Raw genomic sequence first — 21029 nt, 5'->3', positions numbered from 1 at the left:
GAAATATTTAAAATACGATTTAAAACTCTAATCTTAGAGGTTTTGGCCCAAAATTGGGCCAACGGATTAAACCAAGTGAACCGGGCCAAAGTGAGCCTAAGTCCCAACATATATAAATATTAGTTATGAGCATTTCAGCTTATTTACCCTAAAAATGAGGAGGGCGGATAGAGAGAAGAGAGGAAGGAAACCTAGCCTTCCAAACTTCAAATAATCATAAATTTCTCTTCAGAACTCCGATTGACGAGCCGTTTGTGGCCACGCATTGCCCTTCTCATCTTCTACAATTTTATCTAATTTTTGTGGTAAGTATTCCACTGTCCTCTGCCCAGTTTTGTTTTTCTCTTTAAATTCGAATTTGGTTTGGGTTTTGAGGAAATCTTGTGATTTTGGTTGTTTAGGAGTACTCTAGTATGAGCCATTAGTGAGTTCCATCAACCAATTTCGTGGGTTAAGGTAAAAAACTCTCTAACCCTTGTAATTTATCAATTTCATGAATCCTAGGTTGATTATAAGTGTGAAAATTGATTATGTTAGAGTATTGGGTGATTTTGGTGCACAATTTGAAGATTGATATTGCTTATGGGACCTTGGTGAGGCTTGGAGCTAAGGGTTGGTGGAGACTCTCAAGAATAAGCTCAATTATTTTGGCTACAAGAATAAGTTTCATTTAAGTATCGTGTGGTGTGATGAGAATTCCTAGGCTAGATGCCCCTAAGATAAGTTTGGATTGTGCAAATGGTTGGTACTAATATGCATAGTTGATATGTAATGTGAATTAATGATTGAGTTGAGAATTGTGTGAATTTGTATGTTTGGTGTGTTGAGAATTTGGTGAATTGGATAATGAATGTTGGTTTGTGGAATATGCATTTAAATTGTGAAATTGGGTCGGAGGCCGGAAAGAGATAAAGAAGATAAGTTGATGTATGTATTGTGTGATGATATAAGAGACTGGATGGATTTTAGATATTGAATGTGTGAATAATTGGTTTGATTATTGAATAATAAGGTTTGAGGAATTGAGGTGTGAAATTTGATGGTTTTGGGTGAAATTGTATAGATGAGGTAGGTTTGGATTTGGTTGAGTGTAATTATGTGAATGTGATTGGGTTGTAGTCATTTGGATGAGTGGAAATGAATTTGGTTTGTGAATATTGGAAAAATTGGTGATTTTTACTTTTGGGTAGAAACTGATTTTTTGACCAACTTTGGCGGTTCGTAACTCAGTCCACAAAGTTTGGAATTCTTCAAAATTAGATTTTTATGAAAGTTTATTCAACGATCTTTCCAACGGTTCAGAAATGGATGAAAAAAGAATTTTGTAGAAGAAGTTATGTGTGTTGGAACTTTGGGGTTTGAAAATGTGATCCTGCAGCTTTTTAAACTTAGTAAATTTTTTGGTAAAACGTACTCTGATGCTTACGCGTCACCCTACGTCTATACTTCTCCCGCGTGTGCATGGGCAACACTCATGCGTCACTCTACTTTTTCAGCCTTCCATGCGTGTGCGTGGGCAACGCGCACGCATGACCTTGTTTTCGGCAGAAATTAATTTTTGAGTTTTAAAGCCGAATTTCATACTTCTAAGCCTCCACTTTCATCCTTTAAGCCCTAAATTTTTATAGTATGCCTAGTAATGAAAAGAAGATAGGACATGTGGTAACTTGTGGATGAAGTAAAGTGAGAACCAATGATGAATTATGAGTAATGATAATTCTATGAGTTGCCAAGGATGAAGGTGAAAGTACTCTGTACAGTATGAGCCGGATGGTTGTGATAAGAATTGAATTATGGCTGAGTATGTATATGTATATGATTAATGACTAAATGTGGTAAGGGAATAATTGTGGAACATGGTGAATGTGATGTGTGACCCCGGGTAGTAGGCAGTGGCGTTGTCCACTTGCTCCGGGTATGAGATGGGAAGAAGGATTATGATAAATGAGTTTAATTATGGTGTTTGGAATGAATGTATGTCTGTGATACCTAGGTAGTAGCAAAGGTCGTGGCTCATCCCGCTTGCTCCGGGTCATTGTCTTAGAATTGATAATAATGAGGGGTGATTATGAATAAATGTATATTTGTGATACCTGGGTAGTAACAAGGGTGGTGATTTGTCCCGCTTGCTTCAGGTTAATGTTTGAGATTTGATAACAATAATGATTGATTCTGAACTGAATGAATGTATGTTTTGAGATCCTGGGTAGTAGCAAGGGTTGTGGTTCGTCCCACTTATTCCAGGTCAGAGATTGTGATACCTGGGTAGTAGCGAGGGTTGTGGTTCGTCCCACTTGCTCCAAGTCAGAGATTGTGACACCTGGGAAGTAGCGACAGCAGTGGTGATTCCACTCGCTCCAGGTTGAGCTTTTAAACACCCGCCTGGGTAGTAGCTGTAGTAGTGGTTATTCCACTGGCTCTGGGTTGAGCGGGTAGTAGCAAGAGGGTTGTAGCTCAAACCTACTTGCTCCGCGATGGGTGTTTCAGTCCATGGTTAGCTACCAAGACATGTCGGATTGGCTATATAACCGACAGATGATATCATCAGCCATAGGACAGGCATACATTATTTGCATATGTTTGAATTGTTTGGGTTTGCCTATTTGTTTTGGATTGCTATATCATATATGCTATGTTACCTGATTATGTGCTACTTGTTCCACTTGTACTTTAATTGTGTCTTACTTGTCTGTATTGCTTGTGTTTGTACAACTGAGAGGTCCCTTATGCTGGTGTCGGTGGACGCTGAGGGCTGTTCTTGATGAGATGAGTTGATGATGTAATTGAATAATGATGATGATTATTGAATGAGATAATTTGAGCTCCCTGGGTAGACACAGTGAAGTGATTTCACTTGCTTCAGGTGAGGATATGAGGTAACGATATAGAATTGTTGAGATAGAATGACTGGGGATGGTTTCGTTTATAATTCTGATTGTGAATCATCGGAGAGTTAGAAAGTTGGGAAGCATGAGGAATATGAATCAAACTTAGCATTCCCTTATGACAGTTGCCTATTTATGGATTAGCAAGAACATAGGGTGAATATTTGGTGAAAGGAAGTTTAAGATGCTTAGCGAGTTTTTATTACAATGCATTGTATTTATTTGGCACTTTTACCGTACTGGGAACCCATGGGTCGGGGGTTCTCATTCCGTATATATCTCTTGTTTTTCAGATGCAGATCCAGGTGCTCAGAAGTGAGCTGTGGTTCATCTGAGAGACGGCGAAGATCTTTACATTCTCTACTTTATATTTTGCTTAGAATCTCTCCACCTTTATTTTGAAAAGCTTATATTATGTATTGAACTCTTTTGAACTTGCCTACAGAGGCTCTTATGTTTCTTTTGGGAGAGATTATGAGATACTGTTATCAACTACTTTCATACTGTACCCTAGCCGGCCTAAACTCTGCGGGCCACGACTAGTGGCTAATTACTTATGTTATATATATATATATATATATATATATATATATATATATATATATATATATATATATATATATATTATCTGTATATCGCTTTCGACTTCACGCTTTATCTTTTAGTTGTCGATGCGTGAGTGATACGACTTTGCGAATTATTTTTACTCTTTTTAGGCTTCTCGATTAATACTCCTTTAAATTTTACTACATTATGGTATCAGAGCAGTTCGTCCTTGTGAGCCTGAGGGATGGAACTGCTTATGCTTCAATGCATACTCTGAGTCTGTGCCTGTGCTAGTTAGGGTATCTAACCGATACATCTAGCATGAAGTCCATGAGTGTACCTTTGGTAAATTGAAGCACTTAACTTGAGATATTGAGTCTGATCACCTCAATATCGCTTGTCTAGTGTGGACAAGATTCGAATGGTGTCTCATGAACTTGAATGAAGTAACCGGGGAGGAATTCCCAAGAATGAACTGGTGAGGGAACGCCATGATAGGAATCTTGGCAGTGGTATATGTGGGAATAGTGTGTTGATTTTAGATTGTTGAGTGGAACACTTAGAGGTGGATAGTTGCTTGAACGATTTGTTTAATTAGGTTTGAGTTGATTGGAGTCTGATGATTTAGGGCAGAAGGGGCTTGTAAATGACCTTGGAATAGTTGGATTTGAATGGGAATGAAAGTTTGTGAAAATCGAGCACTTGTGTAGAAATTGGAGGATGACAAATTGTTAGGCAGTGGATATGATAGGTTTTAAACGATTAGGTAATGTGAGTATAGAGATCAAGGATTTTTAAGAGGATGCGATTGAGTCTCACGATGAGCGTGAGCATTATTCCTGTCTGGTTGAGAGAGCTTAAAAGTGGACCTAGATTTTGTGATTCGATAAGGGAATATGACATTGATTCATGATTGGATTCTTGGTGGTTAATGATTAGAGTAGCGCAGTAGAAGCTTGCTGGAGCGTTAACATAGTATGGTAATAATAAGGAATAGTAGGGTATGATTAGAAATGCTTTATGCTTTGAGTAATTAAACGGTTAGTGAACTAATGCAGATAATGATTCTAGATAATTAGGATAAATTGTGGCTATGAACTTGGATGGTTCTGAAATGGATGAGGAAATGATCGTTGATGCGTAATTGGATTTAGATGATGAATGAGTGTAAGTCGTCATGTTTAAGAGATGAGTACTATGATATTTGGTCATGGTGACCTTGGATTTAGATTGAGAATGATTGGTTTTGAAAGACGAATTTAAAAACCATTAAATTGAAATGCTGATGTTGTACTGAGATTGGTTTGAAGGAACCCGTGACGGGTGGCAAACTCCAGTTTTTAGGGAAGGTGCCGTCAAAATTTCCCCAAGAGTTTGAAAGATTGTTGGTTATGATTTTGAAAAATGATTTTTGATTTGAGTAATTTTAACAAAAGAGATATGTTTCGAATGCTTTTATAAATTATTAAAGAAAATCGGATTCTTATGATTTTGTTAACTTGTTATTTCAAACTCATTTGACTTTTCAAAACGAAGAGAGTTTTGATTAATTAGTCAAAGACTTTAAAACAGAAATTTATATATAAATTTGAGGGTTTAGGAATAAGAAAGTAAGTCTGGAGGTTTTGCTCGGAGTTGAGCTGTGATTAGTGGTAATTGGCTTGATAGAGAGAGAGGATAGTGATGGAGTATGATTATGGCATGGTGATGATTCTTGGTTGATTATAGTAATGTGGGATGATGACTATGATTAGTGATGATGGTAATATTATTGATGACGTGATTTGAGATTTAATAAGATGTGAGTTGGTGAGATGACGAAAGTAACATTGTTCCTCACTAATTAGCCTTTTCCCACAAAATTTATTTAGTGACGAACTAGTGCGTAAATTGTTTCTCGCTAATTGTATATCAAACATTTGCGACGGAATAGTGACAATCATATCGCTCGCTACTTTACTTTTATTCGATTGAACCCCCAAGTGACTGATTTGCTAGAACGTTGTCACTCGCTAATTATTTTGTGACAAATTAGCGAGAAAATTTTTCCCACTCTTATTTTAGCTACAGAACTCAATTTGTGAGAAACAAACTTACTCGTAAATCTCTCGCTAATTAGTCGTTATTCTCAAGTTCGGATATTTTGTGACCGTTTATTAAGTTTGTCGTTAGTGCATTGCTAATTTATCTCTAATTAGTGATGAATTAGTGACAAAAAAATTTTCTCGCAAAAATCTGTCGCTAATCTGTTAAATTCTTGTAGTGGCGTTGGACGAATGATCGAGACCCTCGGAGATAGAGGAATCAGAGCGTGGCAATGGAAGCGCGCAGAGTAAAAACACCTTGGGACTACTATGCGTTGGATATAAAGGCAGACTACACTCACGTACTCGTGGTGGCAGATGGAATTTTCGAGGGCGAAAATTTCTATTACGGGAGTAGAATGTAAAACCCGGTCAAAGCGTAATTAAGTAAATAATAAATTAAATAGGAGAGAATATGGTTAAAAAATTTAGCAATAGGAATTTGATAATTTAAATATGTTTGAAAAATATCTTAGATAAAAATAAAAAATAAAAAATACATTAAATGTAAAAATACAATTTTTTTAGTATAGGATCTAAAATATATATATTTTTTTCTCTTTGGTTCAGTTTGTGTATATTTTACTTATATAGAAGCGAAATATGTAGGTAAAATATTTACATATATTTCATATATAAAATTACAAAATATGAATAAAACTTTTAATATATATTTTGTTATTTTGTTAGTGAAATATGAAAATGATATATAAAATAATAAATTTTAAGATTTTACACAAATAAAAAAAATTTGAGAGAAATGAAAAAATGAGCAAAATTAAATATTCTAGCATTATTTTTTATCGATTTTTTTAATGAACTTTTAATTCTATAAAATTAATGATAACATATGTATTTAAGAGTTAATTTAAAAAAAATAAAAAATAAAAAATAAAATTTCACTGTAAAAAACTGTTTGAAAAAAAATGGCTTGACATAATTCACATAAGTCATGGACAGATTGACTCATTATATATTATAATGAAATAGTCTAAATTGGGTAGATTGAATATTTTCATGCATTCCAAACTGAAAAAAAGAAAAATTTGTTGCAGATTTTTTTAGACTTTTCGTGATTGATATGCACAATATTATTATTCACCAAATCTTGACCACATGTATTATTTAATATATATCTCAATGGGGTAGAAATTGATATATTATATTCCAAGCAAATAGAGTGACACACGTGAACATCTTCCTATACTGTAATGATAATCTGATGTCTTTTTTATTATGGTTGTTATTTTTTTATTTAATTAATAAATCTAATTCACAAAATTTAAAATTTCGTATAACATAAATAGAAAAGTTTAATTAGTGTTAAAATTTAGTAGAACATAATTTAAGGATTAAATTTGTATATTTAAAAAATTAAAACTATAAATCTAACATTTAGATTTGTAAAGCCTTAAATCTAATTATCCAACTCTATTTCATAATAAAACATACTAAGTCCTAATAACATTAAAAAATATTATTCTTAGTCCAATTATAAAATTAAAAAGTATAAACTTAACGTATTTTTCATAAAATATTTGCATTACTAGAAAAATAAATATTTTCTATCTTAGACTATATATAGTATTTAATAATAAAATATTTTAATAAATGAAAATAGAAAATATTTTATTTTTAAATTTAGATAAAAGATACTGTAATATAATTAGATTTTTTTTTTGAATAATTCTGAACACTTTCTTAATCTAAAAGTATTTTCGTAAACTAAAAGTTTAATTCCAAAATATATTCTTCTCTAATATATATATATATATATATTGCATATTCAAAATACTCATAAAAAAATCAATTAATCACAAAAAAGAGAAATAATGTAGGTTCAAAATTATGAAAGTAATTTTGATATCAATGTAAAAAATAATTTATATACTAGTATTATTATTGTTGTTTAATCATAGAATTAATTTGTATTTTTTAGGTGCTGGAATATTTGGTCACCTGTCAGACTCATTTCTTGGAGGAAAGGGTCACTAATGGTGATTTGTGCCTTAAATGCCATCTTTGGTTGCCTCACAGCATTCTCCCCAGCCTATTGGATCTACGTCATTCTCCGCTTCCTCACCGGCGTTAGCACCGGTGGCGTTGGCCTATGTGCATTCGTTCTTGCCACCGAGCCCATCAGCCCCACAAAACGTGGCATCGCCGGAATGTCCACCTTCTACTTCTTCTCTATAGGCATTGCCATCCTCTTCGCCATTGCCTATTCTTCCAAACATAGCGCGAGCTTTACATTGCGTCCTCCATCCCCTCCATTCTCTTCTTCGATCCCCAGTCACTAGAATAAGGTTGATTCTAATGGTGGCAATTAACTTCTTTTGCGCTATTGTGTACTTTGGTCTGAGTTTGAACGTGGTGAATCTTGATACTAACCTTTACATGAACGTGGCGCTGAACGCGGTGGCAGAGATGCCGACGTATGGGATAACGGCGGTTTTGTTGGACAAGTTTGGGAGGAAGCCGTTGACAATAGGGACAATGTGGTTCAGTGGTTTGTTTTGTTTATTGGGTAGTTTAATGGGGAATGTTGGAGTGTGGATGTTAGTTAGAATGGTGTGTGGTATTTTGGGAATATTTGGGATGGCGGGAACCTACAACTTATTGTTTATTTACACGGCCGAGTTGTTCCCCATGGTGGTGAGGAACGCCGCACTAGGGTGCACGATGCAGGCGGGGCAAATAGGGGCGATATTGTCGCCAGTTGTGGTGGTTTTGGGAAGGCTGCTGGTGCACGAAGTTGTAATGTCAATGTTCACATTACTCTCTTACAATTTCGGACAACTAACCAGCAAGTGCACTGGGTCGTCCAAGTAATACCTTACGTGAGTAAGGGTCGATCCCACAGAGATTGTTGGCTTGAAGCAAGCTATGGTTATCTCGTAAATCTTAGTCAGGATATAATATCAATAATAATTTTTAATTTGAATTGTAAAAAGTAAGAAGGGCAGAACACAAATTATACTTGTATGCAGTAATGGAGAATATGTTAGAGTTTTGGAGATGCTTTGTCTTCTGAAATTTTACTTTCCTCTGTTTTCTGATTCACGCACGCACGTCCTCCTATGGCAAGCTGTGTGTTGGTGGATCACCGTTGTCAATGGCTACCATCCATCCTTCCAGTGAAAAGGGTCCAGGTGCACTGTCACCGCACGGCTAATCATCTGCATATTCTCAATCGTACCGGAATAGGATTTACTATCCTTTTGCGTTTGTCACTATGCCCAGCACTCGCGAGTTTAAAGCTCGTCACAGTCATTCAATCCCTGAATCCTACTCGGAATACCACAGACAAGGTTTAGACTTTTCGGATTCTCTTGAATGCTGCCATCAATCTAGCTTATACCACAAAGATTCTTATTTAGAGATCCAAGAGATATTCATTCATTCTATGGTGGAACGGAAGTGGTTGTCAGGCACGCGTTCGTGGGGGAATGATGATGATTGTCACGTTCATCACATTCATGTTGAAGTGCGAATGGATATCTTAGATAGGAACACGCATGTTTGAATGGAAAACAAAAATACTTGCATTAATTCATCGAGACACAGCAGAGCTCCTCACCCCCAACAATGGAGTTTAGAGACTCATGCCGTCAAAGAATACAAAATTCAGATCTAAAATGTCATAAGATACAAAATAAGTCTCTAAAAGTTGTTTAAATACTAAACTAGTAACCTAGGTTTACAGAAAATGAGTAAACTATGATAGATAGTGCAGAAATCCACTTCTGGGGCCCACTTGGTGTTTGCTGGGGCTGAGACTAAAGCTTCTCACGTGCCTGGGCTGTTTTGGGCATTCAACGCCAGGCTGTAACCTGTTTCTGGCGTTGAACTCCAACTTGTAACGTGTTTCTGGCGCTGGACGCCAGACTGCAACATGGAACTGGCATTGAACGCAAGTTTATGTCGTCTATCCTTGAGCAAAGTATGAACTATTATATATTGCTGGAAAGCCCTGGATGTCTACTTTCCAATGCAATTAGAAGCGCATCAATTGAACTTCTGCAGCTCCAGAAATTCCATTCCGAGTGCAGAGAGGTCAGGATCCAACAGCATCAGCAGTCCTTTTTCAGCCTGAATCAGATTTTTGCTCAGTTCCCTCAATTTCAGCCAGAAAATACCTGAAATTATAGAAAAACACACAAACTCATAGTAAAGTCCAAAAATATGAATTTTGCCTAGAAACTAATGAAAATAAACTAAAAACTAACTAAAACATATTAAAAACTATATGAAATTAACCCCAAAAAGCATATAAAATATCCGCTCATCACAACACCAAACTTAAACTGTTGCTTGTCCTCAAGCAACTAGTTAAATAAAATAGAATACAAATGAGTCAAGAAACAATAATATCTCAGAGTTTTTGAGTGAAGCTCAGATTCTAATTAAATGAGCGGGGCTAGTAGCTTTTTGCTTCCAAACAGTTTTGGCATCTCACTTTATCCATTGAAGCTCAGAATGATTGGCATCTATAGGAACTAAAAATTTAGATAGTGTTATTGATTCTCTTAGTTCAGTATATTGATTTCTGAACACAGCTACTTTTATGAGTCTTGGCCGTGGCCCTAAGCACTTTGTTTTCCAGTATTACCATCGGATATATAAATGCCACAGACACATAATTGGGTGAACCTTTTCAGATTGTGACTCAGCTTTGCTAAAGCCCCCAATTAGAGGTGTCCAGGGTTCTTAAGCACACTCTTCTCTTTGCTTTGGACCTTGACTTTAACCGCTCAGTCTCAAGTTTTCACTTGGCACCTTCACACCACAAGCACATGGTTAGGGACAGCTTGGTTTAGCCGCTTAGACCAGGATTTGATTCCCTCAGGTCCTCCTATCCACTGATGCTCAAAGCCTTGGATCCTTTTTATTACCCTTGCCTTTTGGTTTTAAGGGTTATTGGCTTTTTCTGCTTGCTTTTTTTTGCAAGCTTTGTATTCACTGCTTTTTCTTGCTTCAAGAATCATTTTTATGATTTTTCAGATTACCAATAACATATCTCATGTTTATCATTCTTTCAAGAGCCAACATATTTAACATTCAAGAACATTAAATTCCAAAGACATATGCACTGTTCAAGCATTCATTCAGAAGGCAGAAAGCATTGCCACCACATGTAAACAATTAGAATTTGTTTTATTAAAAACTCGAAAATTATTGCCTCCTTGTTTTAAAGAAAATCTTTTATTTTATTCATGTTTAATGATGATGAGAAAAATAAATTATAGCTTAATTGGGGATAAAATCAAAATATAAATGCTAATTGCCATTATATGACTCCTAAGGTGAAACTCAAATAATAGAAAAAAAAGTTATCACAGGGTTAAGGTTAAGATCAGAACTCAACAACCTTGACTTTGGGAAGCGGATGCCTCTTTAGTCTGTGGGGTGCTTGGCCCTTCAAGAGATAGTTTCTGACGCTTTAGTTCTCTTAATTCACGCCCTTGCACCTCTTGTTCTCTGAGCAGTTTGCAAAGCATGCTGTTTTGATTTTGCTGTTCTTCCTTCAATTGGTCCATGGTTTCTTGCAACTTAGTGACAGATGCCTCAAGATGCTCCTAGTATTCAAATTGAGGGAGTTCTGGTAGGAATTCTTGCGCCCTCCTCTTGATGGGGTCATCCTGCATTTGTTGTTTTTCCATTGTGATTTTAGTGATTGGTTGCTCCACTGAGATATACTCTGTTATTCCCATCTTTACTCTAGCATCTTTGCAGAGCATAGAGATTAGGCTTGGATAAGCCAACCTAGCATCCTTGGAGTTCTTGTTGGCAAGTACATAGAATTCAGATGGGATCAGTTGATGAACTTCTACTTCTTTTCCCAACATAATGCAATGGATCATCACTGCTCTTCTAATATTGACTTCAGAACGGTTGCTGGTGGGCAATATAGAACGCTCAACGAAGTCCAGCCATCCTCTGGCGACTGGTTTGAGATCTTCTCTCTTGAGTTGACTTGGGGCACCTTCGTGCTGGTGGTCCACCTGGATCCAGGGATGCATATATCCTCTAGAATCTTATCCAGGCCCTTGTTTGTTCTCATCATTCTCCTATTGAAGGAGTCTGGGTCATCTTTCAGCTGAGGTAGCTTAAAGATCTCCCTGATTTTGTCAGGGTGGATGTGAACAATCTTTCCTCTGACCACAGTCCTGTAGTCATAGAGGGCAGCTCCAGATATTCTCTGCCTGTCTGTTTACCACAAATTAGCGTAGAATTCTTGAACCATATACCTTCCCACTTTCGTTTCAGGATTAGCTAGGACTTCCCAGTTCTTGTTTCGAATCTGCTCTTGGATCTCCGGATATTCATCTTCTTTCAGATCGAACTTGACTTCCGGGATCACAGATCTTAGACCCATTATTTTGTAGTAGTGGTCTGAATGTTCTTTGGTTAAGAACCTCCCTTGATTCCAAAGTGGTTTTGGAACACTCTCTTTCTTGCCTCTTGGAGTGGGTTGTTTTTCTTTAGGAGCCATGATCTTAGTGGGTATGATTTAGTGATCACGGATAAACACACCAAACTTAGAGGATTGCTTGTCCTCAAGCAAAAGAAAAGAAAGGAGAGGGATAGAAAGAGAGCTAGTGTTGAATGGTGGATGAGAGGAAGGAGGCCGAATGTGTTTTTAAAAGGGAGGGGGGTGGGTTTTCGAAAATAGGGAGAAAGATAAGATAGAAGATATAATTTAAAAAGAGATAAGTATGATAAGAAAAGATATAATTTAAAATTGAAACGATATGAAAGATATTTGAAAAAGATAAATTTGGAATTTTTTTTTGAAAAAGATAATATAGAGATTTGAAAAAGATATTGATTAGTTGAAAAGATTTTTGAATGAAAAGAGATAGATCTGTTTTGAAAATTTTGAAAAAGAGTTGAATTGGATAAAAAGGATTTGTGCTTATGGATTAAGATACATTTGATATTTTTAAAGTGGGGTTTTTAGAAATTAGGGATTTTAGAAATCAGGGTTTGTAACATGTTTATGCAAGAAATCATGAATTGAAACACGAAAATTAAGATTAAAATAAAAAATATGAAGAAAAAACGAATTTACCTCCTCCCCACCATCCTGGCATTTGAACGCCCAACTGCTGCTTCTCCTGGGCGTTCAACGCCCAGCTGTTGCTTCTTTCTGGCGTTGAACGCCAGGAACTCCTTTGTCACTGGGCATTTTTCTGAACGCCCAGGATGCTGTAAATCTGGTGTTAAACGCCCAGAAGGAGCTTTTTTCTGGCATTCAACGCCTAGAAGATGCTTCTTTCTGGCATTTAATGCCCAGATGGCTATCCTTACTGGCGTTCAACGCCCAGTGGATGCTTCTTTTGGGCGTTGAATGCCCAAAAGAGACTTTTACTGGCATTTTCTTGCCAGTGAGCTCTTTTTCTCTGTTTTGTGTGCAGAATCCTTCTGTAACCCTGTAAACTTATACAATTGATTCTTTACCTTAGTATCAATGAATTTTATATAAACAAATAAAATCAAGAATAGGGCAAAATGCTTAGAGGAAGTGATGCCCCCTGGCTGGGTTGCCTCCCAGCAAGCGCTTCTTTATTGTCTTTAGCTGGACCTTGCTGAGTTTTTAATCTAGCCTCAGCCTTGAGCACTCTTGCTCAACATTGCCTTCAAGATAGTGCTTGATTCTCTGTCCATTAACAATGAACTTCTTATCAGAATCAATATCTTAAAGCTCCACATAACCATATGGTGATACACTTGTAATCACATATGGTCCTCTCCACCGGGACTTCAGTTTCCTGGGAAATAGCCTAAGCCTAGAGTTAAACAACAGAACCTTTTGTTCTGGTTCAAAGATTCTAGATGACAGCTTTCTGTCATGCCACCTTTTTGATTTCTCTTTGTAAAGCTTGGCATTTTCGAAAGCAGTGAATCTGAATTCTTCTAGCTCATTCAGCTGGAGCAATCTTTTCTCTCCAGCTAATTTGGCATCAAATTTAAGGAATCTGGTTGCCCAGTAGGCCTTATGTTCCAGCTCCACGGGTAGGTGACAAGCCTTACCATACACAAGTTGGTAAGGAGAGGTCCCTATGGGAGTCTTGAATGCTGTTCTGTAAGCCCACAGAGCATCATCCAAGCTTCGTGCCCAATCCTTTCTATTGGTACTTACAGCCCGTTCCAGGATTCTTTTTAGTTCTCTGTTAGAGACTTCAGCTTGCCCATTTGTCTGTGGATGATATGGAGTTGCCACCTTATGGCGAATCCCATACCGAACCATGGCAGAGTAAAGCTGTTTGTTGCAGAAGTGAGTGCCCCATCACTGATTAGTACCCTAGGGACACCAAACCTGCTGAATATATGTTTCTGGAGGAACTTTAGTACTGCTTTAGTATCATTGGTAGGTGTGGCAATGGCCTCTACCCACTTTGATACATAGTCAACCGCCACCAGAATATAAGTGTTTGAGTATGATGGTGGGAAAGGTCCCATGAAATCAATACCCCATACGTCAAACAACTCAATCTCTAAGATTCCTTGTTGAGGCATGGCGTAACTGTAAGGCAAATTACCAGCTCTTTGGCAACTGTCACAGTTACGTACAAACTCTCTGGAATCTCTGTAAAGTGTAGGCCAGTAGAAACCACATTGGAGAACCTTGGTGGCTGTTCGCTCACCTCCAAAATGACCTCCATATTGTGACCCATGGCAATGCCATAAGATCCTTTGTGCTTCTTCCTTAGGCACACACCTACGGATTATGCCGTCTGCACATCTCTTAAAGAGATAGGGTTCATCCCACAAGTAGTACTTTGCATCAGTAATTAATTTTTTTTCCTGCTGTACTCCTTGGGAATGAACTTTGCAGCTTTGTAGTTTGCAATATCTGCAAACCATGGTAATTCCTGAATGGCGAACAAATGCTCATCCGAAAAAGTTTCAGAGATCTCAATAGAGGGGGAGGACGCCCCTTCCATTGGTTCTATCCGGGACAGATGGTCAGCCACTTGGTTCTCTGTCCCTTTTCTGTCTCTTATTTCTATATCAAACTCTTGCAGAAGCAACACCCATCTTATGAGTCTGGGTTTTGAATCATGCTTTGTGAGTAGATATTTAAGAGCAGCATGATCTGTGTACACAATCACTTTTAATCCTACTAAGTATGATCTAAACTTGTCAATGGCATAAACCACTGCAAGCAATTCTTTTTCTGTGGTTGTGTAATTTTTCTGGGCATCATTCAAAACACGGCTAGCATAATAAATGATATGCAGAAGCTTGTCATGCCTCTGTCCCAGTACTGCACCAATGGCGTGATCACTGGCATCACACATTAATTCGAACGATAATGTCCAGTCTGGTGCAGAGATAACTGGTGCTGTGACCAGCTTAGCTTTCAGAGTTTCAAACGCCTGCAGACACTCTGTGTCAAACACAAATGGCGTGTCAGCAGCTAGCAGGTTGCTCAGAGGTTTTGCAATTTTTGAAAAATCCTTTATAAACCTCCTATAGAATCCTGCATGCCCCAGAAAGCTTCTGATTGCCTTAACATTGGCAGGTGGTGGTAATTTTTTAATTACCTCTATTTTAGCTTGATCCACCTCTATTCCCTTGTTTGAAATTTTATGCCCAAGGACAATCCCTTCAGTCACCATAAAGTGACATTTTTCCCAGTTTAAAACCAGGTTGGTCTCTTGGCATCTTTTCAAAACCAGTGTCAGGTAATCAAGACAGGAGCTTAATGAGTCTCCATATACTGAGAAGTCATCCATGAAGACTTCCAGAAATTTTTCCACCATATTAGAGAAAATAGAGAGCATACATCTCTGAAAGGTTGCAGGCGCATTACACAGCCCAAAAGGCATCCTTCTGTAAGCAAATACTCCAGATAGACATGTGAATGCTGTTTTCTCTTGATCCTGGGAATCTACTGCAATTTAGTTGTAGCCTGAATAGCCATCCAAAAAGCAGTAATAATTATGACCTGCTAGTCTTTCTAGCATCTGGTCTATGAATGGTAAAGGAAAATGATCCTTTCTGGTGGCTGTATTGAGCCTTCTGTAATCAATACACATGCGCCACCCTGTAACTGTTCTTGTAGGAACCAGTTCATTTTTTTCATTATGAACCACTGTCATGCCTCCCTTTTTAGGGACAACTTGAATAGGACTCACCCAGGGGCTATCTGAAATAGGATAAATAATCCCAGCCTCCAGTAATTTAGTGACCTCTTTCTGCACCACTTCCTTCATGGTTGGATTTAGCCGCCTCTGTGGTTGAACCACTGGCTTAGCATTGTCCTCCAATAAGATCTTGTGCATGCATCTAGCTGGGCTTATGCCCTTAAGGTCACTTATGGACCACCCAAGAGCTGTCTTGTGTGTCCTTAGCACTTGAATTAGTGCTTCCTCCTCCTGTGGATTTAAAGCAGAGCTTATGATCACTGGAAAAGTATCACTTTCTCCCAGAAATGCATATTTCAGGGATGGTGGTAATGGTTTGAGCTCGGGTTTAGGAGGTTTTTCCTCTTCTTGAGGAAATTTTAGAGACTCTTTCAATTCCTCTGAATCCTCTAGATCAGGTGGAACATCTTTAAGGATGTTTTCCAGCTCTGATTCGAGACTCTCAGCTATGTTGATCTCTTCTACCAAAGAGTTAATAAGATCAACTTTCATGCAGTTTTTTGGTGTGTCTGGATGCTGCATGGCATTGACAGCATTCAACTTAAACTCATCTTCATTGACTCTCAGGGTGACTTCCTCCTTTTGGACATCAATGAGAGTTCGTCCAGTTGCTAGGAAAGGTCTTCCTAGAATGAGAGTAGCACTCTTGTGCTCCTCTATCTCCAGCACTACGAAGTCAGTGGGAAAGGCGAATGACCCAACCCTGACAATCATGTCCTCAATCACACCTGATGGGTATTTAATGGAGCCATCAGCAAGTTAGAGACATATCCGGGTTGGTTTAACTTCTTCAGTTACACCAAGCTTTCTGATAGTTAATGCAGGTATTAGGTTGATGCTTGCCCCAAGATCGCATAAAGCTGTCCTGGTGCAATTTTCCTCTAATGTGCATGGTATTAGAAAGCTTCCGGGATCTTTAAGCTTTTCAGGAAAGCTTTTCAGAATGACTGCACTGCATTCTTCAGTGAGGAAAACTCTTTCAGTTTCTCTCCAATCCTTCTTATGAATCAGGATTTCTTTCATGAACTTGGCATAAGAAGGTATTTGCTCAAGTGCTTCTGCAAACGGAATCTTAATTTCAAGAGTCCTGAGATAATCTGCAAAGCGAGCAAATTGCTTATCCTGCTCCTCTTGGCAGAGTTTTTGAGGATAAGGTATCTTGGCTTTATATTCCTCAACCTTGGTTGCTGTAGGTTTATTTCCTACAGAAATAGTTGAAGAAGCCTTTTTAGAGGGGTTGTCATTAGCACTTGTGTGTGTCTGATCCCTCTCTGGCATTTGAGTGCCAGAGTTAGAAGCTGGAGTGATGTTAGACGCCAATTTCTCATCTGTTCCTGACGTCTGAACGCCAGAACTGTGCTTCCTTTGGGCGTTCAATGCTAGTTCCTTGCTTGTTTCTGGCGTTGAACGCTAGTCTTGAGCATGGTCTGGGCGTTCAGCGCCAGCCTTCCACCCAATTTCTGGCGTTTTAACGACAGAATTATTTTTTCCTGGGCTCTTACTGTCCTCAGATGGATTTTGGGTGGTTTGCTCATTTCTTGGCTTCCTGCTGCCTTGAGGTGGGGTATTTAATGTTTTCCCACTTCTTAATTGAACTGCTTGGCATTCTTCTGTTATTTGTTTTGACAGCTGTTGTTTTGTTTGCTTCAATTGTTCTTCCATATTTATATTAGCCACCCTTGTCTCTTGTAGTCTATCTTTGAATTCGGCTAACTGTTGTGTTAGAAAGTCTAATTGCTGATTGAATTCAGCAGCTTGTTCTACAGACTGAGTTCAGCAGTTACTGTTTTAGCCTCTTCTTTCATGGAAGGGTCACTGCTTAGGTACATATGCTGATTTCTGGCAACTGTATCAATGAGCTCTTGAGCTTCTTCAATTGTCTTTCTCATGTGGATAGATCCACCAGTTGAGTAATCTAGAGAGATCTGAGCTCTTTCTGTAAGCCCATAATAGAAGATGTCTAACTGAACCCACTCTGAAAATATTTCAGAGGGGCATTTTCATAGCATCTCTATGTATCTCTCCCAGGCATCATAAAGAGATTCATTATCTCCTTGTTTAAAGCCTTGGATGTCCAGCCTTAGCTGTGTCATCCGTTTTGGAGGAAAGTATTGATTCAGGAATTTTTCTGTCAGCTGTTTCCATGTCCTTATGCTAGCCTTAGGTTGGTTATTTAACCACCTCTTGGCTTGGTCTTTTACAGCAAATGGAAACAGTAATAATCTGTAGACATCCTGATCTACTTCCTTATGATGTACTGTGTCAGTAATTTATAAAAACTGTGCCAGAAACTTTGTAGGTTCTTCTTGTGGAAGACCGGAATACTGGCAGCTTTGCTGCACCATGATAATGAGCTGAGGATTCAACTCAAAGCTACTGACTCCAATGGAGGGTATGCAGATACTACTCCCATATGAAGCAGTAGAGGGGTTAGCATATGACCCCAGAGTCCTTCTGGACTGTTCATTTCCACTTAGATCCATGATGGAGAAAGGGAGATGATGTAATAAAAAAATTATTTTTATTTATTTATTTATTTATTTATTTATTTATTTCGAAAATAAAATAAAGTGAAAATAAAATAAATAAAAATGGGTGAAGATTTTCGAAAAAAATGAGGAGAGAGAAAGTGGTTGGGAAGTTTTGAAAAGGATATGATGATTTTTGAAAAAAATTTTAAATTTTGAAATAAAAATCTGAATTTTAAAGGTAAATGTCGAAAATTTGCTTTAAAATAGGGAGAAAAGATATTTTTGAATTTAAAGAGGGGAGAGAAAAACAATAAGATAGCACAAGATTTAAAATTTTTAGATCTAATGCTCCTTGTTTTCGAAAATTTTGGAGGAAAAACACCAAGGAACACCAAACTTAAAAATTTTAAGATCAAGACACAAGGAAAACTCAAGAACACTTTGAAGATTCACAAGAACACAAGAACATGAAGAAAGAACACCAAACTTAAAATTTTTAGAAAACCAAAATAAGATTTTTCGAAATCCCAAGAAAAATCAACAAGAAAACACCAAACTTAAAGTTTGGCACAAGATTTAATGTAAAAATTATTTTTAAAAAAGAATTTTAAAAAGAAGGTACCCAATTTACCAAGAACACAGACCAACGCTCTAGCCAAATGGGCAGTAAATGTAACACTTGTTTTGAAAAATATTTTTAATAACAAAGAAAAAATATTATTTTCATTTTTATTTTTTTTTTGAAAAGAATATAAAAGACTCTGACCCAAAAGACAAAATTTTCCTAATCTATGCAACAGGATTCACCGTCAGTTGTTCAAACTCAAACAATCCCCGGCAACGGCGCCAAAAACTTGGTGCACGAAGTTGTAATGTCAATGTTCACATTACTCTCTTACAATTTCGTATAAAATATCCACTCATCAGCTGCCATTCGTGGTGTTGCTGTGTGTGGGATTGTGGGTGGCATGTTTGCATTTTACTTGCCGAAAACTTTGAATCAACCACTGTATGATACATTCTTTGGGTTGGAAGCTGGGCTTGTTTGATGTTTTTATATTATTAGTCCACTAAGATTAACTTTTTAGTATCATATTCAAGCAAGACTTTAATCTTATTGTGATCATGTATGTCTTGCAACAAGTTTGGATGAAATTCTTGAATATTGTGTGTATGAATGAGTGTGGTGTAGGTAAGTTTGTAATGGTTAAAAACTTGGTTAGACCAAGTAATGGATGACTTAAATATTGTGTGTGTGAATATGGTGTGAATGAATTTGTAATGTCTATGATTGGGACTATTCAATCCATTTTAAAAAAAATTATGGTTATCTCTATTAATATTGTTTTCTAGTGATCAAATTTTAGTAAAGTTCAAGGTTACCGAGCAATTCTAAATTTCTAATTTACGTATTAGTAGTTGTAAGAGAGAAAATGATGTGTTTAGACTTTCATTTAATCTTACTTTGCATTCCAAATCACATTCTTCATTTAATCCTAATTTATTCTAAACGCGTGCCTAGTTCATTTTTTGCTAAAATGTTTTCGATCCACAATTTCCATAACTACCTCCTCATTATCATACCATCTCTTTTGGAAGTGAAATTTTCTTTTTGGCTTGGGAGATTCTGAATTAGACACCAACAGTAGAGGTCTGTAATCAAAACTTATGTCATTAAGGTACGCCATCGAAGCTCTTAGGTAATCCGATCTCCAAGAACCTGAGCTCATTATTTGGTCCAACCTCTCTTTAATGCAATTATTTCCGAACTGTCTGCTTGACCAAGTGAATTTTGGCTCTTCATACCGTAAATCAACCATATCACCAGCATTAATAAAGTCGTTGAAACTTCTAATGAATGATGCGGATTTCATACATCCCTCCTCTTTCTCATGAAACACCTTAATTGCATTGAAGTCTCCAATCACCAATTTATGTTCCTAGACCGTTTTCAAGATACCAAGAATAGTTTGAAATTGATTCTCTCTGGTTCTCCTCTGTATGTAAGTATACCCCTATCAAATCCCAGGTTATTTTCCCTTTTAGTTCTACCATACTAAAGTGAATTTAAAATCCTTCATGGTTCTTTATTTGTAAATCCACGTCTTCCTTTCATTCAACCATCAATCCTTCCACACGTTCTCTAGGATCAACACAGTATAGGTGCTTAAAGCAAGTATTATGCATTATTCTCTCTATATTCAGAGTAATATTTTTTGTTCTACAGAGAAACACTACTTCAAGAGAATAAGTCTTACACAAGTCTTACATGCTGTGAACGGTCAAGAGTTATCCCAAACTCCGACAAGTCATCATCATCATCTTCATGGACATCTTGGTGCCTCTTGTGGGGTGGCACCCTCTCCCATCTCGATAACAATCAACTCAACTTGGCTCATCTTCTACAGGCCTGCTTCCTTCACCTTTCCTTCCGAGCTTTTCTTAATCCCCAGTATTCTTGATATACAGTTTTGCTCGAGGCTTCCTTCGCTACCTTCCTTTGACTTTGTAACCCATTCCTCCTCATTAAAATTATCAACAGCCTTCTCCAAGACAATTTTTTGTTTGCCCCTGATTTCTTCCTTCCTAACTACTATAGCTGCTGCCACGAACTACACTTCTTCCTCTTCTTTCTCCCAGCTCCTCCCCTCTTTGTTAACAAAGAGGTTAGCCAAACCTTTGAGCTGATTGATAGGAGTTGGGTTCGTATTTTTAAATCCTCCCCCTATTCCTCTACTCATGGTTCTAGCCCTGCCATATTCTCTTTGTTCGCCCATTCTCCTACCCACCTGATATATCCGTAGCAGTTCTCCTTAACTCTTTCCCACCACCTCTCCCACAATAGCCGCCTTTACTTGTTCGTCACAAGTTCTACTATCATGACCA

The 21029-nt window shown here is 37.5% G+C and overlaps 1 pseudogene; it reads left to right on the top strand.

Moving 5' to 3' along the window:
* The window catches only part of LOC112756971 (organic cation/carnitine transporter 4-like), a 33289-nt pseudogene extending 14097 nt beyond the window's left edge, over positions 1-19192 (top strand).
* The last annotated feature ends 1837 nt before the right edge of the window (positions 19193-21029 follow it).

The sequence above is a fragment of the Arachis hypogaea genome, chromosome 16, assembly GCF_003086295.3.
Source record: "Arachis hypogaea cultivar Tifrunner chromosome 16, arahy.Tifrunner.gnm2.J5K5, whole genome shotgun sequence".
Classification (NCBI taxonomy): Eukaryota; Viridiplantae; Streptophyta; class Magnoliopsida; order Fabales; family Fabaceae; genus Arachis; species Arachis hypogaea.
Note: the sequence above shows the minus strand (reverse complement) of the source record. Positions and strands in the feature narration are given on the sequence as shown.